The sequence below is a fragment of the Hibiscus syriacus genome, unplaced genomic scaffold, assembly GCF_006381635.1.
Source record: "Hibiscus syriacus cultivar Baekdansim isolate YM2019G1 unplaced genomic scaffold, ASM638163v2 tig00010364_pilon, whole genome shotgun sequence".
NCBI lineage: Eukaryota > Viridiplantae > Streptophyta > Magnoliopsida > Malvales > Malvaceae > Hibiscus > Hibiscus syriacus.
In genome coordinates, this window is record NW_024062213.1 from 42249 (window position 1) to 65829 (window position 23581).

The window sequence follows — 23581 nt, forward strand, 5'->3', positions numbered from 1 at the left end:
CATCACGCATGGCTTCCATCCCCCTATTCACTTTATCGTTTTCAATCTTCAAATGGCGTGTTTGAGCCTCATACTTCAGCAAACATTCTTTCTCCTGGATGTCCCCACTGATACCTTTACCTTTGAACTCTTTTGACTCCACCTTAATAAGACACTCAGCTACCAAATTAGGTTGATCTTTCATCTCAAACTCAAATATTCAATGATCCAAAATATGTTGGACTCTATGCTTGAAAACGGTACAATTCTCAATGGAATGTCCTTGAGCTTCGGCATGATATTCACAATGAACATTGACTTCATACCAATTTGGATACAGAGGTTGCAAGGGTTTCACATAATGTGGGGCCACCTCCCGGGCTTCTAAAAGCTTATCATACAACTCCTTATATGATATAGGGATAGAATGAAAACGAGAGTTACCTTTTAGCTTCGATTGAATTGGAGACTTCACGTCTATTCCCCCTGATGTTAGAAGTAGACTTTCAGATACCAACGAGTTCTGATTGCATGGCTTCTTTTCATCTTTCTGAACTTCTATAGTCGTCACCATTTCCTTGGATTCTCCAGACAACATGTTGATATGAATGATGATTGTACGTGACTTTTTAGATCGGCTAGAATCAACCTGTTCTGAAGTAATCCTTTGTGTATTTAACATTGCGTGATTGTTTTCATCGAGCTTTTTCTTTCCTTTTGTATAAGTCTCTTTTCCTTTGGCCAAAGCAGTTATTCTATCCATCATCTTGGACATTTTCTCCCTCGTGTCTCTTGTGTCCTTTTGCTCATGTCAGACATACGATCTTTGGGTGCACAACTCTCCACTATTCTCGAAGATTCGTCAAGATGTCATTCCCTAGTTGTGCTATAGTCTACTAGATCATGAAACCCTTTGTCCATCATGAAAACCTTTTACTCTGATGACCACTCATAAATCAACACCTATGAAAAATGTCATGATCATGCGATGCAAGCAAAAAGAAATACAAAAAACAAGTTAGTACAAATAGGATAACAAAGTGACGAATTTTTATAAAACAATAATAACAAAATAAATTAATGAGATAATGCGAAACAAGAATGCAAATGCAAATGTACAAGGCGTTAATTCTAAAAGCGACCGTCATATAACAACCTTCATCAGACCATAAGTGCTCTTTACACTATACAAACGAGCTTCATTTTCTTCATTTACTGCGATTATCAGATCTCTATACCTCCATTTTCGAGGAATTCTCCAAGAGGAAGGTGACCTTGATATCTCATGAAGGATCTTCTCATTCTTGACTCAACTAGCATCTGACTATCTGGTACCTTCTCGATCTTTATTCATTTAATAAGAATCTTCGATCGAATTTGAGCTCTTCTCTCTTCGATCAACTTTTTTCGTAAGTCGTCGCACTTACGGATTGGACTACCTAGTTATGGAATTCTTATGTCGATATGAAAACCTTCTAATTTGGTCAATCACTTGTGAATTAACACCTTGTTTGGTTATGATGTGAAAATGCAAATGCAAACATAAGGCATATAAAAATAAAATAAAATAAAAAAGAAATTGTTAGTACCACTTACCCAAAAAGTAGAAGAAATATTTACGAAACGAAAAAGATCTTACCCAACATGGTATCTACCCTGACATGTTTTTATAACGGTTCTACCGAGACATGTTTTCTACCCCATAAATTCTAACCTCATGTCATCTAGTTCGCATGTTTGTTTGAAAAATGAACCTAACCGCATACTCTTCTAATTCTCATACTTTTTGCAAAATAAATAAATAAATTCGAGGAAAATGTTAGAGTGAGTTTCCCCTTTTGTGACTTTTGAAGAACCATAAATGAAATTTTGGTACAAAGCATGCAAAGTTTCGGTACTACTAAAAGGCTCCTCGAATTATCCTTTATCAGTGCCCCCTTGGGCCTATCAGACACTCGATCCTCACACATTATAGGCTTAAGCGGAACGAGTTCAATTCGATATTTCCCTATGTCCATGGGAGGAAATTCAATGTTTCGCTCGTAACACAAGGCATATGTACCCCAGAGGTTATTTGTTAAAGCCCATGCAGAGAAAAATAATTTTTCTCACGTAAGCGTAGCGTTCACCCCTACTTAACGGGACATAGCACAATTAGAAATCTCTAAATATCGAATGGTTATAGCGCGAATGGGGGAAACTCGCAATCCTTTTCCTCAATCCAAGAGCAATCAAACTAAAAAAAGTCAGAAATCTGAAACACGTAAACCAATCACATTAGTGCAACTAATAAATAAATAAATAAAGACGTATGATGTGATGTAAACAAAACATTATGATCAAAATTTAAATATCATTCAAAATTACCATTTTCAATGAAAAATGATGTATAATCGATTACGGTCTGACTCTCTAAGGTCCCCAGCAGAGTCGCCAAGCTGTCAGAACGGTCCTTAAGCTTTTTAGGGCTATGGCGTGGAGCGATCCAACTTAATATTGGAAAATATTAGGTTTTAAATAAAGAAAAAATAATAGATTTGGAGTCTCCATTGACCTTTGGGTTAGGTAGGTTGAATACCTAAAATACCTTTTAAAATAATTTTAAGAAAAATAATTTTAAAAGATCAAAAAATTATCTACGTTTAACCAGAATTTCGTTTTGAAAAAGGGTTCGGGAGTCGATTACGTATGGGGAAGGATTAGCACCCCACAACGCCCAAAATCGGTACCTAAGCAATTATATGTCATCTAAATATTGAAATTGGCAAATTCGAATATACATTTAAATTATGATCCTTTTTAGAAAAATATAAGAGGTATTATTTTGCACAAACAATTCGCGAAAATACTTTCCTTGTCAGTTAAGGGGCATTTACATGGATTCCCCATACAAAATAATATTACCCAAATGTTTAGATAAAAAATAAATTCATTCGAATATGAAAGGTATTTTTTTGTTCGAACAATTCTTAGAAACACACTCCTTGTCAATTAAGGTGTGTTTCTATAAATTTCACGAGTAAAATACTATTTGAAAATATTACAAATAGCAAGAAATTAAAAAATATGTAAATAATAGACCAAGATAATAAAGAATAGTGATTTTAGGGATTAAACCACACAAACAACAAGAAATAAAGGCAATCATTGCAAATATTTTATAAACTAGGCATTGCATAAATAAACCAAATTTAATCATTCATGACCAAAATGGAAGTTATTAAAGTAAGGGACTCAAATTAAAACAATCTTAAAAGTAAGATAACAAACAGAAAGAGACTAAAATGAAACATGCATAAAATAAGAAGGCAAAAATCAGAATTCTCATATAAATATATCAACTAGCAAATTAAGACTAAAATAGTGATCTAAATAAAAATAATAAAAACCAGTAGAACAATTTGAAATAAATAAATAAAAACATACAAGTGACCAAAAATAAAATATAACAAAACATGTAGCTTAAATCGAAACTAATAGATAAAAGATGAAATTAGTTATCAAAATATAAATATGCGACTAACTATGAGGGACTAAAACGATATTCACCCTATTTTAAATCTGAGCATTTTCTAAACAAAATACATAAGGGGAAATATCACATTAGATCCAGAAATTCGAACTAAAGATCAAAACAACCCAAACCAATGGTTAAAATGCAAATACAAAAATTATCAATCACAATAAATATTTATCCCAAAAATAAATAACAAGCACAGGGTGACAAAAACGAAAGCATAATATAATTCAAGGCTCAAAATCAAACATACATAAGTTCTATTAAATGACTAAAATGAGATGTTACAAAGTATAAGGGACCCCGAATGCTATTATGCCAAGTGCTAGATGTATGATGTCCTAACCACTCCATACGACGCCGTTTCATAAGGCGTATATAAGCCTTAGTTTAAGTATAAAAAAACACCCCCTTCATTTTCTTCTCTGTGTTTCAAACAGGGAGAGAATGAGAGAAAATCCTCTCAACCTTTCTCCGCCAGAGAGGAAAATCGCGTTCGTTTCCCAGGCGGCCGTAGAAGAAACAAAATAGACCAAAATGAGCGGCTCTCCCACCTAACTCTGAATCCAACACTCATTTTCCTTGAAACCCAACCAAAATGCCTAGATCTAGGTTTATACCTCTTGAAGTCCAAACGAAAACGGTGTCCTTTCGGCTTCTCGGCGGCCGACGATAAAGGTAAACTTTCCCCTTTTCTCTTCCTCTTTTTTTCCTTTTTTTATTTTTTTTAAAAAATCGAATACTCCATCTTTATTTCATTCTTTTTTTTCTCTTTTGGTCGGGTCCAAAGAAAACCTCCTCTGAATCTCTCTCCTCCTCTTTGGATATTTTCTTTCTTCCTTCCTTTTATTTCCACTAGCTGTTGGATCAATTCTCTGTTCTTGTATTATCGAGAAAAATAAGGTATGAGTGTCCTATTTTTGGCGGATTGACAACCTTAGATTTGCCTCAGGATTTTATTTGATTTGTTCCCATTTTGTATTGGATTTTTTTGACTTTGAATTGATTTTCGACTGATTGGTGCAGGTTCGATCACTGTTTGGACATACTACTGATGGCGACGACGATGTGGAGCTTCGATGGCGGTGAAGCTCACGCGCTAGTAAGATGGTGGCTCATTGCTGACGGTGATGATTGCTCTTTTAGGGTAAAGAAAACCCTAATCTGATAGAATCTAGACCATTAGATCTAACACCAGATTCAACGGCTTCCAAGTCACGGCGCTGGAGGCCTTCAGTAGAAACCCTAATGGGTTTAGGTCATGCGGGCTTTACCTTGGGCTTCGGGTTGTTGGGTTAGAATCAGGTGGGCCGACTTGTTAGGCTTTGAAATTGGGCCCAATTGCTGGCTTGTTGTATTTTTTGTAATTTGGGTTTGTATTTGGAACTACATAAAATAATATAAATATAATATAATAATAATAATAATAATAAATATTAATAATACCCCGGACAAAAACAGGTATCTACAATAACAACCATACATGGAAAAGGTCAAAAACCCAACTAAAAGGCTCAAATGAAAAATAGATATGGATAAATCTGACTGCATCAACAAACAAACCACAAAAATAAATTAAGCTATTGAAAGACCACCGAGAAATGCAAATCAGAATCGAGCATCTTGAGAAACTATCCATTAACGTAAATTCGCATATCCTACATCAATCCGAAGGTCTATAGAAGGGAGGATCGACAATATTACAAATAAACATCATCTTGATTAGTCATGGTGTCATCAAATTCAACCTTGAGAAAATATAAAATAAGAAGAACGATCAAACGACCGAGAAAAAAGATGAAAATATGCCACAAAGGCATAGACAAAACGTGTCACAAAGGCATAAAAAAAGTGTCACAAATGTATTATTATTCTTATTAAAAAAACAAAGAAAAAAGAAATCCGATAGTCAGTAACTAACATCAAAGTCGGTATCACTACCAGCTAAACAAAGTAAAGAAAATTGATCTAATATGTAGTAAACGAAAAAAAAAACTTTAAAAGAAAACAGAAAGAGTGGCGAAACATAAACCATCTTCCTTCATTGCTAATTAATATATTCATCCACCTTAAAAAAATTAGATTTTCGTCTAACCAAAATACGGAATGATCAAAATATTTTATATAAAATGTTATATGTATACAATTTATTCAACAAATTATTATATATGGAGTTATAAATGATTTTTATATAATTTTATATTTTATCATTAATTAATAGTTTTTAGTTGTTCTATTTAATAATTAAATACAACATAAAAAGAAAAAGTATCATCATAATAATATTAGTTATTATTACTAAAAATGTATTTTAGTTATTTTTAGCTAAATCTGTACACAATTAACTTATGACACTAACTCAACCAAAGATCTTATAATAACAAGATCATTTTATGCTCAGGATGAACTGTTGTTATTCATTGAGATTTTAATTTTGAATATTAAGAATGTCATATATGTGAATGTTCAATGTCAAATGGTTTAGAATTATCTTTGAACAGATACTACATTATACGTACCCTATATTAATAAAAAAATTGTTTGGTTTTGTTTTTATTTTACAGAAAAACCAACTTTTTGTTAAAATATATTTATTATACAAAGGATCATAGTGTAGTAATAATGATTTATATGAATTGATCATATGTGGTAAATGAGAATGTTATTTTTCCTAGAGGTTTTGGGTTCAAGCAGTTGTATTTGTAGGATGTGTAGTTTTATCAATAGGTAAAGAAATTATTGAACATATATTGTCTTATAATCATCTCATATTATTCCAAAAAAAGAAGAAAGGGTAAACTATGCGAATAGTCCCTTTTTTTTAGGGTGTGACCAATTTTGGTCATCAATTTAAAAATTAAAGGTAAATGGTCCCTAACATTATCGATCCGTCCAGTTCAAGTCCCTCTGCTATTAATTTCCTTTAACCCCTTTTTCTTTAAGCCCCTAACATGGTTGAGGGAAAATTGAACGGTAGTTTACGGCTAAGGGACTAGAATCGAAGAGATCGATAACATTAGAGACTAAAATTGAACAGATCGATAACGTTAGGGACTATTTTCCCTTAATTTTTAAATTAGTGACCAAAGTCAATCAAAATTAAAACATAGGGGACTATTCGAATAGTTTACCCAAAAGGTAATAATGATCTAAATAAATGCTTACCAATCTCGTGCTTAATCATCGAACACTTAATAATGAGGTTATTAATTATTTTATTTAAAAATTATATAAAATTGTCGCAGTCGTCTTTCGGGTGGGCCCGAAATTGGGCTACGACGTGAATAAATGGGTTAAAGTCACCACCGATCATTTAAAAATAATATTTAGGTTGATCGGACACTATCTTACCTGATCTACGTTTTACCAGAAATGTGTTAGATTCGAGAGTCGGTTATAGTCAAGGAATTATTATCAGCCTTGTATTTCCCTTTCGATACCAATTAATTTGTCGGTTGTCTTAATTGCGAAAATTAAAAATTGTAATTAAAAATTAAAAATTCAATTCGAATTACTTACCTTTGATCGATTGAAATTACCTCTAAAAAAGTCAAAGAATGTTAGATAAAAAGAAAAAAATAATATCAAATAAAAATATAATAATAAACAAATAAATAAACAAATCAAAGAAGGAAATATTAAATTTAAAAAAAATGTTAGATAGAAAAAATGTAAAAAAAATATTAATTCCAGGGGAAAGGGAAAATAAAAAAATAAAAAATGTTAAAAAAGAATATAAAAAATAATATAAAATAATAAAATAAAATAAAAAGTGGGAAAATAAAATAAAATAAAATAAAAAAGTGTTGAATTTGAAAGAAAATACAAATAAAAAAATCAAACTGAAATGAATTAAAATACATGGATCAAATTGATACTAAAAATGGACTGCAAGAGAAAAATAAAAAGGTCAGGGGACTAAATTGTAAAATATAAGAAATGTAAACAAGGATTAAATTGAATAAATTGAAAATTCAGAGATAAAATTACAACAGGTGACCAAAATGAATTACACATCAAAAGTACAGGGACTACGAAAATAATTTAAAAATCTCCTAATTACAACCTAGTCCCCTATAAATACCCCAAAACACAAAAAAAAATATCATTTCACTCATTCACACAAAAAAACCTTTTCTCTTTAAGAAAAAGCTCTCAACCTCTCTTCCTTCTCCCCATCCAGTCGAATGGCCAGCCACCGCCTATGGTGGCTAGAAAAAAAATCAAACTTACCCAAAAAATTCCCTTCAACACCCTCAACACCAATCCGAAACTCGATTGCCCAAAAAGGCACCAAACCAGCGTAGATCTACGAAGAAAGTTTCGATCTTTACATTTTTTGGGAAAAAGTTTCATTTTCCGGTACTGTTGTCTCTCCGACGATACTCCTATGTATCTCCGAATGCTCATGATGCAACAAAAGCCTCGTGCTTTGTTATTTTCGACTCTTGATTTCGACTGTTTTTCTTTATTTTTGCTTTTGCTTTGGCTTTGTTTCTGGTTGCTTTTCGAGATTTCTGTGTTGCTCTCTGTGTTGATTGTGGCTCTGATTTCTTGTCGTTGTGCTGGTTCCGGTTTCTTGTTCTGTGATTTGTGTTTCGATGTTGATTATTTTTGCCATGGTTTGGTGGTGGTATTTATACCCCCTCCACCGGTGGCCGTTTCCGATGATCTCGGGATCATTCCCGGTTATGCTATTCTGAGTTGACCGGGATGGTGCAGTTACAGGTTCTTTGGTCGAACGTTTCGGCCGATTTCCGTTGTGGCTAGCGACGTTGGGACTAAAGTAGTGGAACCCTAATTTTTTGGGCTCACCGGGTCGGGTTTAGTAACCTACTGGGTATGGTGGGTCTGAATCTTGATTTGGGCAGCCCACACCCTTGTTGGATCTGGAGTTTAACCTGAAAAAGAAAAAAATGAAAAATAAATAATAATTAATTAATTAAAAAAAGAAATTTAAAACAAATATAAATTATATATATTTCTAAAATGTTTTCAAAATTTCAAAACATTTTCAAAACTATATATTATATATATTTAAAAAAATGTTTTCAAAAAAGCTATATATTATATATATTTTTCAAAATGTTTTCAAAAACTATAATATATATATATATATATATATATATTCAAAACTATATATTATAGATATGTTTTTAAAATGTATTCAAAACTATATATTATATATATATATGTTTTTAAAATGTTTTCAAAACTATATGTTATATATATGTTTTCAAAATGTTTTCAAAACTATATATTATATATGTTTTCAAAAACTATATATTATATATATATTCAAAATATTTTTAAAAACTATATATTATATATATTTTCAAAATGTTTTCAAAACTATATAATATATATATTTTCAAAAACTATATAATATATATAAATTTTAAAAAACTGATTTTTTTAAAAAAAATTATATGATAATACTATATAAAAAAATCTCCGGACGAAAATGGGTGTCTACAAAAACTATAAAACAAAGAAATATCTATCATAATATTTTTTTTTATAAGAGAAACGAGAAGGGATTGTATGGATCAATATATATATAATACATGATCAATTTTTATTAATGTACAAACCAAACGAGAAAGAATTTTTATTAATGTATAAAACTATAAAAGAAAGAAATATCTATCATAATAATTTAAAATCTTGCATCCCTCCATATTATAAACTCACCACGTGAAAAAAAATTTATCCAGAAATCAATGAATCATAAGCTGAAGTGGACGGCCGGCGAAGCGTTGATCGTGAGAGAACGTTGAAAATTGTGAAAAGATCCTGCAGGTGAATGGAGTGTAAACGTGCGGGCGCGTAGTAGAGAATCAAAGAGGTTAAAATAAGAGAAAATAATCTCAGTGACCAAAAATGCCTTATAATATACGATTTTAACTAATATTTTTTGGATTTGCCAAAATGACCAACTAAATCGCAATGCGATCGATAATTCGCAACGCGATCTCCGGTATCGCAAATCAGTTTCCAGATTCGCAACGTGATTCTGACTATCGCATTGCGATTTTCCAAATTCGCGTTGCGATTTTCCTAATTCGCAATGCGAATACGTAAATCGCAACGCGAATTTGGAAAATCGCAATGCGAATACGTAAATCGCAATGCGAATACGTAAATCGCAATGCGAATACGTAAATAGCAAAGCGAATACGTAAATCGCAACGCGAATCTGACTATCGCAATGCGATTTACATAGCGCCATTCGTATCCAACGCGTATTTTTTTTTTTCAAATTCCAAACACGAATATATTAATATATCGGAACACTGAATCGTCCACAGTATATCCCGTAATCGTAACTCATAACTTAAAACCCTAAATCACAACTCAGTCTCATCTCCATCTCTCACTCTCTAAGACGACATCCGTCCCCATCTCCGACGAAATCAGTCCCCATCTCCGACGATATCAGTCTCCATCTCCGGCGAAATCATTCACGGTCAAAAATGGAAAATCAACCAAATCAACCACCGAGGGTTAGTCTTTAACCCTGTGAAATTGATTCTGACTATCGCAATGCGATTCTGTCGTTGCGATTTTCATTTCGCGTTGCGATAGTCAAATTCGCATTGCGATAGTCATTTTCGTGTTGCGATTTTCATTTTCGTGTTGCGATTTTAAGTTTCAGAAATTATTCTTCTTCTGCAAATTGAAACTTGAATGAATTGCATTACTTCAACCAAAAAACAAAGACAAATACTAAATTCACAGTGTTACAAATTTAAGTTTGAAGAATAAACTACTACTCTTTATGTTTATTGTTCTTGTTATATCTTCACAGTGTAGTTTTTGGTATATCTAACTTGGTATGTTTATTGTTTTTGCAGAACTTTTATTCGGCTCAATTGACCTTAAGAAATAAAGTAAGACTGGCCAAAACAATTGCGTCGAAGCTTTCATCTGCACAAAGAAAAATATTTGAGGATACTTGCTTCGGGCCATGGCTGAAAGTACAACATCCGGGTGGAGATGCTATGTTGACCCATCTGTTTCTTCAAACCATGACTAGCGATCTACCAGAGACTATACAACGTCGTGATGAAGAGATATGGTTTGATTTTCCACCGGCGTATACGTGTTTTGGGCGGGAGGAGTTTTGCTTAATCACCGGTCTACGCTTCGGACACGATGATGTAGATCGGTACACTAGACATATTACCCGCCTATCATAGTTTTCCCGAGTTTTTCCTGAGCTGTCGAATTTACACGTGGAAGACTTGACGAGATTATTGAATAAGAAAGATGGTTTTACTCGGATGGATGACGTCGATGTTGTCCGAGTATGCCTTCTAATACTTTTGCAAGCCGGCTTTTTAGGCAGAGAGGCCCGACAACCTATTCCTAATGATCTAATTAAATTGGTAGAGGACCTAAATGCATGGAACCTGTTTCCGTGGTGTTCGTATCTATGGAGAGCTACATGGAATAAGTTGTCGTCTGCCTTTGATGATCGGAAAAGTTTGCGTGGCGATGGTTCCAAATACACCTTGTCAGGCTTTATTTGGGCCTTTAAGGTAATAATTTTTATATAATGTTTCCAAAATTATAATTAATTCTTTAACAATTACTAATGTTTGTTATTATATTGTTTGTAGATTTGGATATTTGAGGCATTTCCCGCCATGCACACATATGCATTAAAAACTTCTAATGATATTCATAGGCCTTTCCCAATATTTTAGGTTATGAGTTGCTGCCGCTGTGTAGTTATATACCCAAAACATTTGTGTTGCGAAACTAAAACCTGTTGCGAATTCAGAAATCGAGTTGCGAATTTGAAATTCAGTATTGTGATAGTCAGAATCTCGTTGCGATAGTCAGATTCGCGTTGCGATTTATAGATTCGCGTTGCGATTTACGTATTCGCATTGCGATTTACGTATTCGCATTGCGATTTACGTATTCGCATTGCGATTTACGTAATAGCATTGCGATTTTCCAAATTTGCGTTGCGATTTACGTATTCGCATTGCGAATTAGGAAAATCTCAACGCGAATTTGGAAAATCGCAATGCGATAGTCAGAATCGCGTTGCGAATCTGGAAACTGATTTGCGATACCGGAGATCGCGTTGCAAATTATCGATCGCATTGTGATTTAGTTGGTCATTTTGGCAAATCCAAAAAAAATTGGTTAAAATCATATATTATAAGGCATTTTTGGTCACTGAAGTTATTTTCTCTTAAAATAAAGGTGGTCCCAACATTAAAATGACCCGGTCAAAGGGATCCATTATTATTATTATTATTATTATTATATTGAGGGATTTGAATTTTTCATTTTTCCATTTCAAATTATATTTTTGGTTTGCGACATTGAAGACTTGGCTTAGGCTTTGAGGCTCGTTGAGGCTTGGTCTTCGTCTATTTGGAAAACAATAACGTCTACGCGCCATCAAATACTTCCCTCTGGTTGAGCAATGAAACTGAAAAAATCGAGAAATCGATTTGAATCGAATTTTATAGTTCGATTTGAGTTTTTTAATTTACGATTTGGTTTTAAAAAAATAAATATATAATTTTATTCGGTTATGGATTTTTCATATGAAAACCGTTTGAATCGAATAAAAAAATAGAAGAAAATAAGTATCCAAAATAAATTCATTTTAAATTCATTATAAGATAAATTTAAATAAATAAAATCTTAAAACTAAATAAATTTAAATTTATATATTTGCACTTGATTTAAGCTTTAAATTTATTTTTTTTGGAGGTTAAGTTTGAAAAATGGTGAATAGTCAAAAACCGTAAAACCAAATCGAACCGAAAACTGCGGTTTTTATGCCACCGGTTTCAATTTTTAAAAAACCGCAAAGTGTGGTCCGGTTCATTTTTAGTGAAAATCTGAACCGAACCGAATCAAATCGAATACACATTTTGTTGATTCCTCAAAGTGTAGCAAATCCCAAGTGGATCAAATAGTATCTTGTTGTGGTTACAGACATGGACGAAGCTCCTGTAGGGCCCAAGGGGACCCGACTCTTGTTAAAATTTATATATTCAATATAATTTTTGTTTAACAGTATTTTGATTCATGTAAAAATAAATATTTAAATTTAAAAAATATAAAAAATTATTAAATATTTAATCAAGCAGAGGTCGAACTAAAGAATGATAAGTTTGTGTTCTCAAATTTTTTGTCTAATTACAATTTAAGTCATTGTAAGTTTAAATATTAGATAAATTAGACGTTGTATTTTGAGTTTTGAATTATGAGGTTTTTTTTTTAATTTAGGGTGAATACAATGTAATATATGTACAAAGACTTTCAACTATTTGACAATGAACGCTCATACCCCTACATATGTGCTTGAACTTGGGACCTCAAGGATAATAACAATCCCTTAATCACTAAAGTCGCTTGATTCATGCTGAATTTCGAGTTTAAATACCTAACAAGTCTTTATATTTTCTTAAATAGTCTAATATTTCGACCCTTACCATATTTAATTCTAGCTCCGTCCCTATTTCCAGACTATTATTTAAGTAATTATTCATAGTAACAAGTGTTGAAGAAAAATAATTTTTAAAGGTAGCTTCATAATAACAAGTATTGAAAAAATGGATTTCTAATAACAAATATTAAAAAAAATTAAAAGTATGTTCAAAATAACAAATATTGAAAAAATTGAAATTCTAATAAATGTATTGAAAAATTGGACTCATAATAACAAATAAATATTAGAAAATAAATTTAAATTTTAAAAATATTGCCTAATAACAAATATTGAAACATTAGGCCTTGATAATAAGTATTGAAAAATTGGGTTCTTAATAACAAATGTTAGAAAAAATATTGACAAAAAATTATATACTTATACAAATATTAGAAAAAAATAAATTATAAGAGTAGACTTCTAATAATAAATATTAGAAAACTTGAGCCCATAAAAATAAATATTATGGAAAATTAAACTCTTAATAACAGTATTAAAAATAATTAGGCCTTCTAACTTATATAAAACCATTTTTTTACAAATATAATGCATTATAAAATTTCTGGGCCCTTCCTGCTCAGACCCATATACGACCCTGTGGTATTAAAATAGAAATAAAATATGTCATCTAATATGAGAATAATAATAAAATAATCCATTTAATTGTTTAGTTACTAAAAGAGGAGCAATTCAAAAAGTTAAATAATTAAATCAAATTTTTTAAAATTTAAGTGACTAAAATAAGAGTAAGAAGATAATTGAATGATAAATGATATAATTTATCCTATTATTAAACATATTTTGTATTACCTCGGTTGTAAAGGAATTGTTATTACTCTTTGAGGTCCCGGGTTCAAGCACTAGAAATGTCAAGGGTACAAGTATTTAATGTTAACTGGTTAAGAGTTATCTTTAAATATATACTAAATTATATTACCCCATAATAATCCAAAAAAAAATTCTATTTAATTGTTTAAACTTTATCCAGTGTGATACTCATTGATATAAATATTGTGAAAATTATTTTGTGATATGACATGCACATATTCACAAAAATCTAAAGCAAGACGTATAATATATGTTTTTTTTTTAATATTTTTAATTTATAATAGTTTATAATTTTATATTTTATATTTTTTGTAATGTATTTTTATTTAATTTTTAATATTGTTTTTAGTATTTTTAATATATTTACATTTTTAGTAATTTAATTTTTATTTTTAGTATTTTTATATTTAATTTTTTAATATTTTTAAATTTTAAATTTTAAATTCTAAAATATTTTTAGTTTTAAAAAAATTTAAAAAAACCCTTGAACTTAAAAAAAATTAATTTGACCCTTGAACTCGACAAAAAATAATTTAGTCCATCTATGACATTACAAGCTACCGTAGACCGTCACATTAGCATCGTTGACTGACATGTCAACAACGTAAACTATCACGTCAGCCTTGTAATGGTCAACGATGAAAACCGTTCGTCAAAGGGCTACATTGAGTGTAAAAATAGTTCGAGGGTCATACTGATTCTTTTAGGAAATTTCGAGGGCCTCACATGCCATTAAGCCTAAAAATTATATGTTCAAATTTTACTTAGAACTCAAAATGTTTTTTATAAAAATAATGTTAAACCAGACGTGAGGGTTAGTGTACTTGTGTTACAGGTTAAAAAAGCAAAATAATATTTCAATTATAAAAGGAATACTTTATTCTTTTAATTTGGAAAAAATAAACTTTAAATGGTAAGTAATATAATTGCACTTAAATAGAAAAAGTAATTTATAAATTTTATTATGATGAAGCCTTAAATAGAGAAAGTCATTTATAATAAATATTATTATGATGAAGTCTTAAATAGAGAAAGTCATTTATTATGTATGTATGTATGCTGTTATTTTTTTTAATATGAATAAAATCATTTTCTAGCAAAACAATATGTAGTTTTTATTTTTTAAATATATTCACTATGAGCTTTATATTCCATTAATTTAAAAATATTTATTTGGATTAGGGGCAAATAAAATTTGACTCGATTTAAAAAATAAACTCTTTTCAACTGGATTTAACTAAAAGAAACTTGATATTTTTTTAATTTAATTCGAGTTATAAATAAAACTTAAATAATTAATATAATAACTTTAATAATTCAAAATTTTTAATAATTAATGGATGATCTAGCCAGGCCTACTTAGACCATGACCAACCCCATACCCAAAAGAATAAATTACTTATTTAGTCACCACTTATTATTTAATTTTTGTTTGATCACTCAACTATTATTTATTTTAAATTACACTTAATGTAACATTTGGTTCTATTAAATTGGAATCAAATAACATAATTATATTATAAATATTTACAATTAAAATTAAAAAGAAACTCGAACAATTATACTCAATTTTTATAAACTTGACTCAACTCGAACAATGTTCAAATTAAATTTGAGTTATAAAAATAAAACTCTTCAACTCGAATAATTTTAAAAAATTTAACTCCATCCGACTCGATTAAACGTTAAATCCTACTTTGATTAATTTTTGTTGCATTTAATAATTTTTATTTAAATTAAAAAAAAAACTTAAAGTATAAAATATCCTTGCCTTAATATATTAGTGGATAAAAAGGAGAGGAGGGCAGAATCCAGAAAAATAGAAGAGTGGGAAGTGCCGGGTCATCGACCCAAAGAAGGAAGAAGAATGGGTCATCGTCCCCAACACTCCATTTCTCCTTCAATTTATATCCTCTATATATATCCCTCACCTTTCTTTTTCCCTTTCTAATTTACTCTCATTTGCTTCTTTCTTTGTATTCACTTGCTCTCTGCAATTTTCCCAGAAATTTTCTTACAGAAATGCCGGCAACCGATTACCACTCATCCTTCTTGGGGCGGATCAGCATACGGCGAAACCAAATCATCTCCATGGACGGAAACAACGACCAAGACCTCGAGATCTTCTCGAAGTACGTCTCTGAGCGTTTCGCTGAGCTCTTGTCACCTCCAGACGACGCCGTCCCTTCTGATACTCTTCTCTCCATTTCATGGCTACGCAAGCTCCTCGATGTTTTTCTCTGCTGTGAAGCTGAATTCAAGGCTATTCTCTTGATGGGTGGTGGTGGTGGTGATGACCCATTTCAGATCTCTAAACCCCCTCTCGATCGCTTGATCCCTGAACTTCTAGACCGGTCCGTCAAGGCTTTGGACCTCTGTAATGCCGTCACCGACGGGCTGGAGTCGATCAGGCATTACCAAAAGCTTGCCGAGATTGCTGCTTCGGCTTTGGGGAAAAAAACCCATCGGTGACGGACAAGCGAGGAGAGCCAGGAAGGTCTTGAATTCACTAACGATGGCGATGAGCGTTGACGATAAAGAATACTCCGCCGTGAAAACAACAGAGAGGAGTTGGTCGTTTAGTCGCCGAACTGTTAATAAAGACCGATCCCCAAGTGGCGAAGAATTGGTCGGCGGCGAAACAGATTCAGGCGATGACATGCAATCTCGTTCCGCCGCGAGGGGCGGAGGCTTCAGGTTTGGCTTCCCCTGTTTATACAATGAGTTGATCATGGTTTTCGTTATGTGGGCGTTGGTTGCAGCAATACCTTGTCAAGAGAGGAACGGGTTAGTGACCACTCATTTTCCGGTCCCGAAGCAATCGAGTTGGGATCAAAGCATCAATGGGTTACACGAGAAGATCGTGGAAGAGTGGAAGAAGAAGGAGAAGAAAGGAGCAGCTGGATTGTTAGCTGAGTTGCAGAAAATGGAGAAACTGGTGCATAATTTGATGGAGTTCACTGATTCCTTTCAGTTCCATGGAGGGCCCGATGAGAAAGCGGAAGAAGTGGCGGTGCATGCGGCGGAATTGGCGGAGACTTGTAAGCGAATGGAGGAAGGATTGTTGCCTTTGCAGATGCAGATTAGACAAGTGTTCCATAGCATTGTAAGAAGCAGAAATGAGTTCCTTCATGCTTTGGACCAATGTGGGAAATCATCGGCTCCACTTGTATAAACATTAATTTCAAAAAAGGAAATGGATAACATGTTAACACCTTTTATCGAAATTTTAAAATACAATTTATTAATATAATGTTAAAAACTATGTAATTTAATAAAAAAATTACTTTTCTAGTTAAACAGAATAACATTTTCAATTGCAATGGAAAATATTATATTTTTTATAATTTTTTTTTACCGTAATTAGAGTTGTTTTGAACATTTTCAAAGGTCGGGACGAAAACTCAAAAATAAACTTCTATAAAATTAAAGTTTATTCTATTACTTTGAATAATTTTAATATTATATTAATAAATAATAAAAATTATAGAAAAATGATTATTTTTTATCAAACATCTCATTCTTATTATTTTATCAAGAAAATACCTTAAATACAATTAAGAGAGAATATAAAAAATTAAATATGGATATGATACAAAACTTGATTTTGAATAAAAAAATAAAGAATGATATATTATTTTATCATTAGATTAAGACTAAAGATGACTAAAAGTTAAAAATATTTGATAAATTAAAGAATGAGATTTAAAAAGAAAATTATGATTAAATTTAATTCAAATATAATTAATTAATAAAAAGATGGAAGAATAAAGTCAAAATAAAAAAAAAATGAAATTTAAAAATTGTAAGTCTCAATTATAAATATAAAAATTAAAGCCCCTGAGTTACTGCTCAGAGTACTCCCTAAAAATCGGCCCTGGTTGTAAGCCTTAAAATTTCCTAACATAACTTTTCAACTATAACTGAAAATGTTATAAATTTACACAAATTTTCCGGTTAAACATGATAACGTTTATAAATTTATAAATTTGTGAGCACCAACGTGCAATCCGACTTAGAATTGACAATATATTGGGAATAGAGAAACAAACCTTTGTGGTTGCCAAATGTCAACCAGTTTGAAGAATATGATAGTTGTCTTACTGGAAATAAACTTATGTTTGTTTGATTGGCGTTGAAGTAAAATTGCAAAAGCTGTCAACTAAGAAGGCTAAAACAAGCAGTGAGTTCCTGTGGGACATTTGTAGCCATTTAAAGCATAGACAAGGTCGGTGATTTAGGACAGCAACAGCTGTTTGTTTAACAATTGGACTAGGGGTATCCATAACCAGGTACCCGAATTTTCAGTATCTAAATGTCGGATATCCGATTATTCGGATAGTACATTTTTTGGTCTATGTCCCAGCTGGTGATTATCGATTACTCATTAATCGGTTACTTGTAAAATCTGAGTACCCCTAAAATAAGGTACGAGGTACCCTTAACTTTTTTTTTTTAAAACCAAAGTTCATAATACATCATCCATACACAAAAATTAATGGTTTAAAGTTAGTATTTAGGATATATATATATATATATAAAGTTTATATTTAGTAACCAATATCCTCTGTGGTAAAAGAATTGTTGTTATTCCTTGATGACCTGATTCAAGCACCATATATGTCAGGGTGTGAATGTTCAATGTCAAGAGGTTGAGAGTTATATTTGAACATATATGTCTTATACTTACCACATATTAAAAAAATTATTTTCAAAAGAAAACATTAAAAATATTAATATCAATCATGATTTATTCATTCGGATCTCATATTGACAAATTAATAAAAAATTTTTAAAAATTTATAACTTAAAATTACATAATACAAATTTATAAAGAATTTAGAGATTTAAATTTAATTTTAGAGTAAAAATATTAAGAAACATAAAATAAAAATAATATATCTATATATATATAAATATATATATATATATATATATATTATATATATATATATATATATATATATAAACTACTGGGTATCCAGTTATAAAAAAATTTCGGATTGGACCCAACCCAATTACTCGAAAAAATCACGGGTCGAGAAATTTTTAAAAAATTATCCGACTTTTTAATGTTCAAGTTAACGAATCGAATCAACTGGGTCGAGTATTTTTAAACACCCCTACTTTGGACCAGAACTTTGGCACTGGACCCAGGCTAGTCCTCTCTAGTTTTTGGTTGGAAGATACTTTAAAGGGAAATTACATGTTCAATACTTAAATTATCACTTTATTCTATTTTAGTACTTAATTTTATTTTTTAAAACAATACCTAAAATTTAGTTTAGGTTTCAATTTAGTATCTGTCGTTAAAAACTTAGCTGCAGCGATGACATGAAAATATTTTTCCTTTTTGAACATTTGTATTTCATCCCAAACTATATGTATATACTAATCACATCACTTGTTAATAAAATCATTAAACCAATTATATTATTATATGTTTTTTTCAAAAATAAAATTTAGTTTAAGCTATGATTAAAATTGTCATATTTGGATGAATTTGGAGATGAAATTAGAAGATTCAAAAGTTTGGGGACCAATCTAAATTAGGGTCATAGTTTAGGGATGAATTTGGAATGATCAAAAGTTTAAGGACTAATTTAGAGTGGGAGTCATAATTTGGGGATAAAATTAAAATATTCAAAAGTTTAAGGACAAATTTAAAATAAGAGTCATAGTTTGGGGACATATGGTGCAATTACCTCTTACTATTAATTTAAACTTTTAAGTTAAATTAAATTTTCTCCATTTTATTTTTAAAATTTAACTTAATAATTTTTTTTTAAATTTAGATAATTAGTACAGGTGTAAATGAATCAAACTTTAAACAAATAAGATTGTATCCGTGTTTGTTTGTTTATTTTTGAAGTTTTTTATATTCGATTCGTGTCCGTTTAAAATTTTAATATCATGTTTGTATTCTTTTTTTTAAAAATAAATCATGTTTAGTTTTCGTTTAGTATTCATAAACATATTCATTTATATGTTAAAAAAATGACGAAATTAATCATTAGTCCTTAACCTCCTTGAACTTCACAATTTGAAGTTTATCGTGCGAAGAACATTGTATCTCAAGTGTATAGATAATAGACATTACAATGATAACGTGACAATATTGATTAGTTGAAACAAATTTATTTTTAAAAATTATTAAAAAATAAAAGAAATCTTAAAACTTCTAATAAGTAATTTTAAAATTTATAAAATATTATAAATTTTTAAAAAAAAATCCTTAAAATGAAAAAATATAGAAAATAATAAAATAGTATATAAAATTACACAAAATGATTGACAAATGAGAGATTAAGAACCCATAATCCTTTGGAATTTGACATATAAGATGATTGACGATGTGCTATACTCAAACGTGTTTGAGAGAGTCAAATTAATTTAATATATTTTTATTCATCATCAAATCCTACAAATATCAAAGACTGATTTTTCAAACTCTTATATTTATTTTATATTCAAATAAAACTTAAAAATTATTAATTTATAGACTCGATTTAAATCAACATTTAAAGGCTTACTTAACATACAATAAAAGTCAATATATTTATAATATATCTACTTTGTAATATCTTAGCTTAATTAAAGAAAAAAATTAAAATATTTAAATTTATCTAAATAAAACTAGGTAAAGTACACAAATGGTCCTCCGACTATGTGATACTACTTTGTTGAGTCCCTGACTATTAAAAATTATAAAATGATCCCTTGACTATTGCAATTTACTTTGTTGAGTCCCTTAATATATAAAGTTACAGAATGATCACTCGATACTTATTATGTTCTAAACTCGTCATTTTCCGTTAAAAAATATTAGTCGCTTGAACTGGATGTTAACATGCTGACTGAGATATGATCGCTTGAGATTATGAGATCAAATTTTATCATATCTCAGTTAGCATGTTAACGTATACTCAGACTATCATTATTTTTTTAACGAAAAAGGAGAGTTTTGAACCTACTGAATAGTCGGTGACAATTGTAACTTTTAATAGTCAGGGGACTCAACAAAGTAGTATCCTATAGTCAGGGGACCATTTTTCTATTTTACATATAAACTTTATATTTTACAGGAGCAATTAAAAAGTTCATAAGTAAATTAGAAAAATTAAAAGTACAGTGAGTAAAATAAGAGAGAAAGTATAGTTCAGTGGGGAATTGTGTAATTTACCTAGGGGTGTTCACTTTTCAATTTTAACCGAATTAACCACCGAACCGAATTAGTTTGATCATCGAATTAGTTCTGTCGGGAACGGTTAACATTTTTTTTCAATATTCGGTTAACAGTTAATTCTATTTAAAATCGGTTAATTAATCGAATTAACCGAAATTATTAAATATGAAATATATTGTTTATATTAAATACATATTTTAAGCTCAAATCATTAAGAATTAAGACTCAATTATTTTTTAACCACACTAAACTCATTAAATTATCAATACCTAATTAAAATTTTAACCCAATAAAAAAATACTTCTACTATATTCAAATTAATTTAATTAAAAAATTATAAAATTTTTTATTTAATTTGATTAACCGACCGAAATAACCGAACTTTATTCAGTTCAATTAATATTTTTTAAAAAAAGTTTAGTTCGGTTAACCGAATTAACCATTTGAATACCATTAAATTTACCCTATAATTTTTAACATTTAGCTTTAAATTAAACAAAATTGTTAAAGTGACTAATTCTTGACGTGTATACCATTTTCCAATTAATACTCATTGCTGAGTCCAACTTTGCTTTCCAATAAGATTCCGTATGTGTTTCTAAACCTAACTAATGTATGTAACGCAACTCTTTTTTCTCTCTTTTTCTTAAACCATAGGTGGAAAACCTGCAATTTTTTTTGGATAAACTACAGATTTGGTCACTTTTGTTTGAGTTTTATAAATTTATGATCATTAAATTCAAAAAACATAATACATAGCCACTTTCGTTTTATTTTAATTAAGATGTGATCACTGAACGTTGAGTTCCGTTAGTTTGAAGACATGACATGTTAGTAAAAAGGTTTAATTTTTCTTTAACCCCTGAACTTTAGATAAAATACGAATTAGGGACCATTTTATAGATTTTATAAATTCAAAGCAGTGACCATTGGATTCTCTCTTTCTCGCTATCTTTGTTCTTCCCATTGATTGGAGATCGTGTACATTCTCCATTTCGTCTCTCCCTATCGTGTTCTCCGATGAACCCATCTTCTTTTCTGGAAATTACTGATATTTTCCAAAATTCCTCCTCATGTTCAATTTTTTTTGAAGATCCTCGCTTAAAGGTTTCTCTTGCTAATTTGGATAACAGTAAGCATGGACGATCCCATATGGCGCCAGAAGCTTCTTCTTCTCCATTATTATTAGGTGGTTCATCAACTGAAATCGAGCAAGTACACTGGGCAAATTTGCTCCCGAATTACTGTACGATATTTACAAAGAGTGGAAACAAAGGAAATATGTTGGCCGGGAAGGAGAGAGTGGTTGCTTGTTCTGCCGTTTGTAAGTTATGGAGGGAAATTACTAAAGAAATTGTTAAAACACCTGAGCAATGTGGCTTCTTCACTTTCCCCATATCTCTAAAGCAGGTGAAATTTTAGTCTCCCCTTCCATAAATGATTGCTCCAGCTCCACAACATGTTTGATGCTAGGATTCTCCAAAGCAGTGGCTGAAAGCAGTTCCAGTTCGGTATGGAACTCAGCAGTTCTGTTCTGGACAAGAAGCCTCAAGAGATTAAGACCTAAAATCAGGTACTCTTGCCGGGATGGTGGAAGACGGGTACTGCTCCAAGAGAAATGTAAAACAATTACAATCATTTCTCTAAAATTAATAATAGAGGCCTCTACAGAAGTAATGAGCAAAAGTTTCCTTATATGAAAGCCAAAGGTTATAGAAATCCAATATAAGATACAAAATCTGTCCATATTTTATTAACGGTTAGGCAGAGCTTTATCCAATACTCATTGTTTCCATATCGTTGGAGGAAAGGGGTGGGCGGCGGCGGCGCAAGTGAGGAAGCTAGGGAAAGAAAGAAAAGTATATTAACAAAAAGGGTAAATTAGAAATTTGTTCCTAAATTACTTTGAATTTATAAAATGGTCCTAATTAGTATTAATCTAAAGTTCAAGGGTTAAAGTAAAAATTAAACCCATCAATTAACGTGCCACATCATCAAACTAATGGAACTCAACGTTTCAGTGACCACATCTTAATTGAAATAAAACGAAAGTGATTGTATTATGTTTTTTTGAATCTAGTGACCATAAGTTATAAACAAATAAAGTGACCAAATCTGTAGTTTACCCTATTTTTTCATCCCACTCTTTTCTCTCCCGACGTCGACAACGGCCATAATGTTGTCCATCGAGGCATGCCTCCATCGGGCCTCCCTCCTATTTAACGAAAGTGATTGTATTATGTTTTTTGAATCTAGTGACCATAAGTTATAAAACTCAAATAAAAGTGACCAAATCTGTAGTTTACCCTATTTTTTCATCCCCACTCTTTTCTCCCGACGTCGACAACGGCCTTAATGTTGTCCATCGAGGCATGCCGCCATCGGGCCTCCCTCCTATTTAGCTTCTCTATGTCATTGTTTTACATCTTATCTCTCGTTCTATTTTTTCCATCTCCCTTTTTCTCTGTCTTTTTCCATCATCTCTATGTCCTCCCTCCATTTTTTCCCCTCTGGTGCTTCTTGTAACATCTAATATTTGATTGGGATAGTTATGTAACACCCCCAAACCGGATACAAATCCAAGGTATCACATTGACTTTTCAAA

The 23581-nt window shown here is 30.9% G+C and overlaps 1 pseudogene; it reads left to right on the forward strand.

Moving 5' to 3' along the window:
- The first annotated feature begins 15600 nt into the window (after positions 1-15600).
- On the forward strand, positions 15601-16989 carry LOC120203855 (annotated as a pseudogene).
- The last annotated feature ends 6592 nt before the right edge of the window (positions 16990-23581 follow it).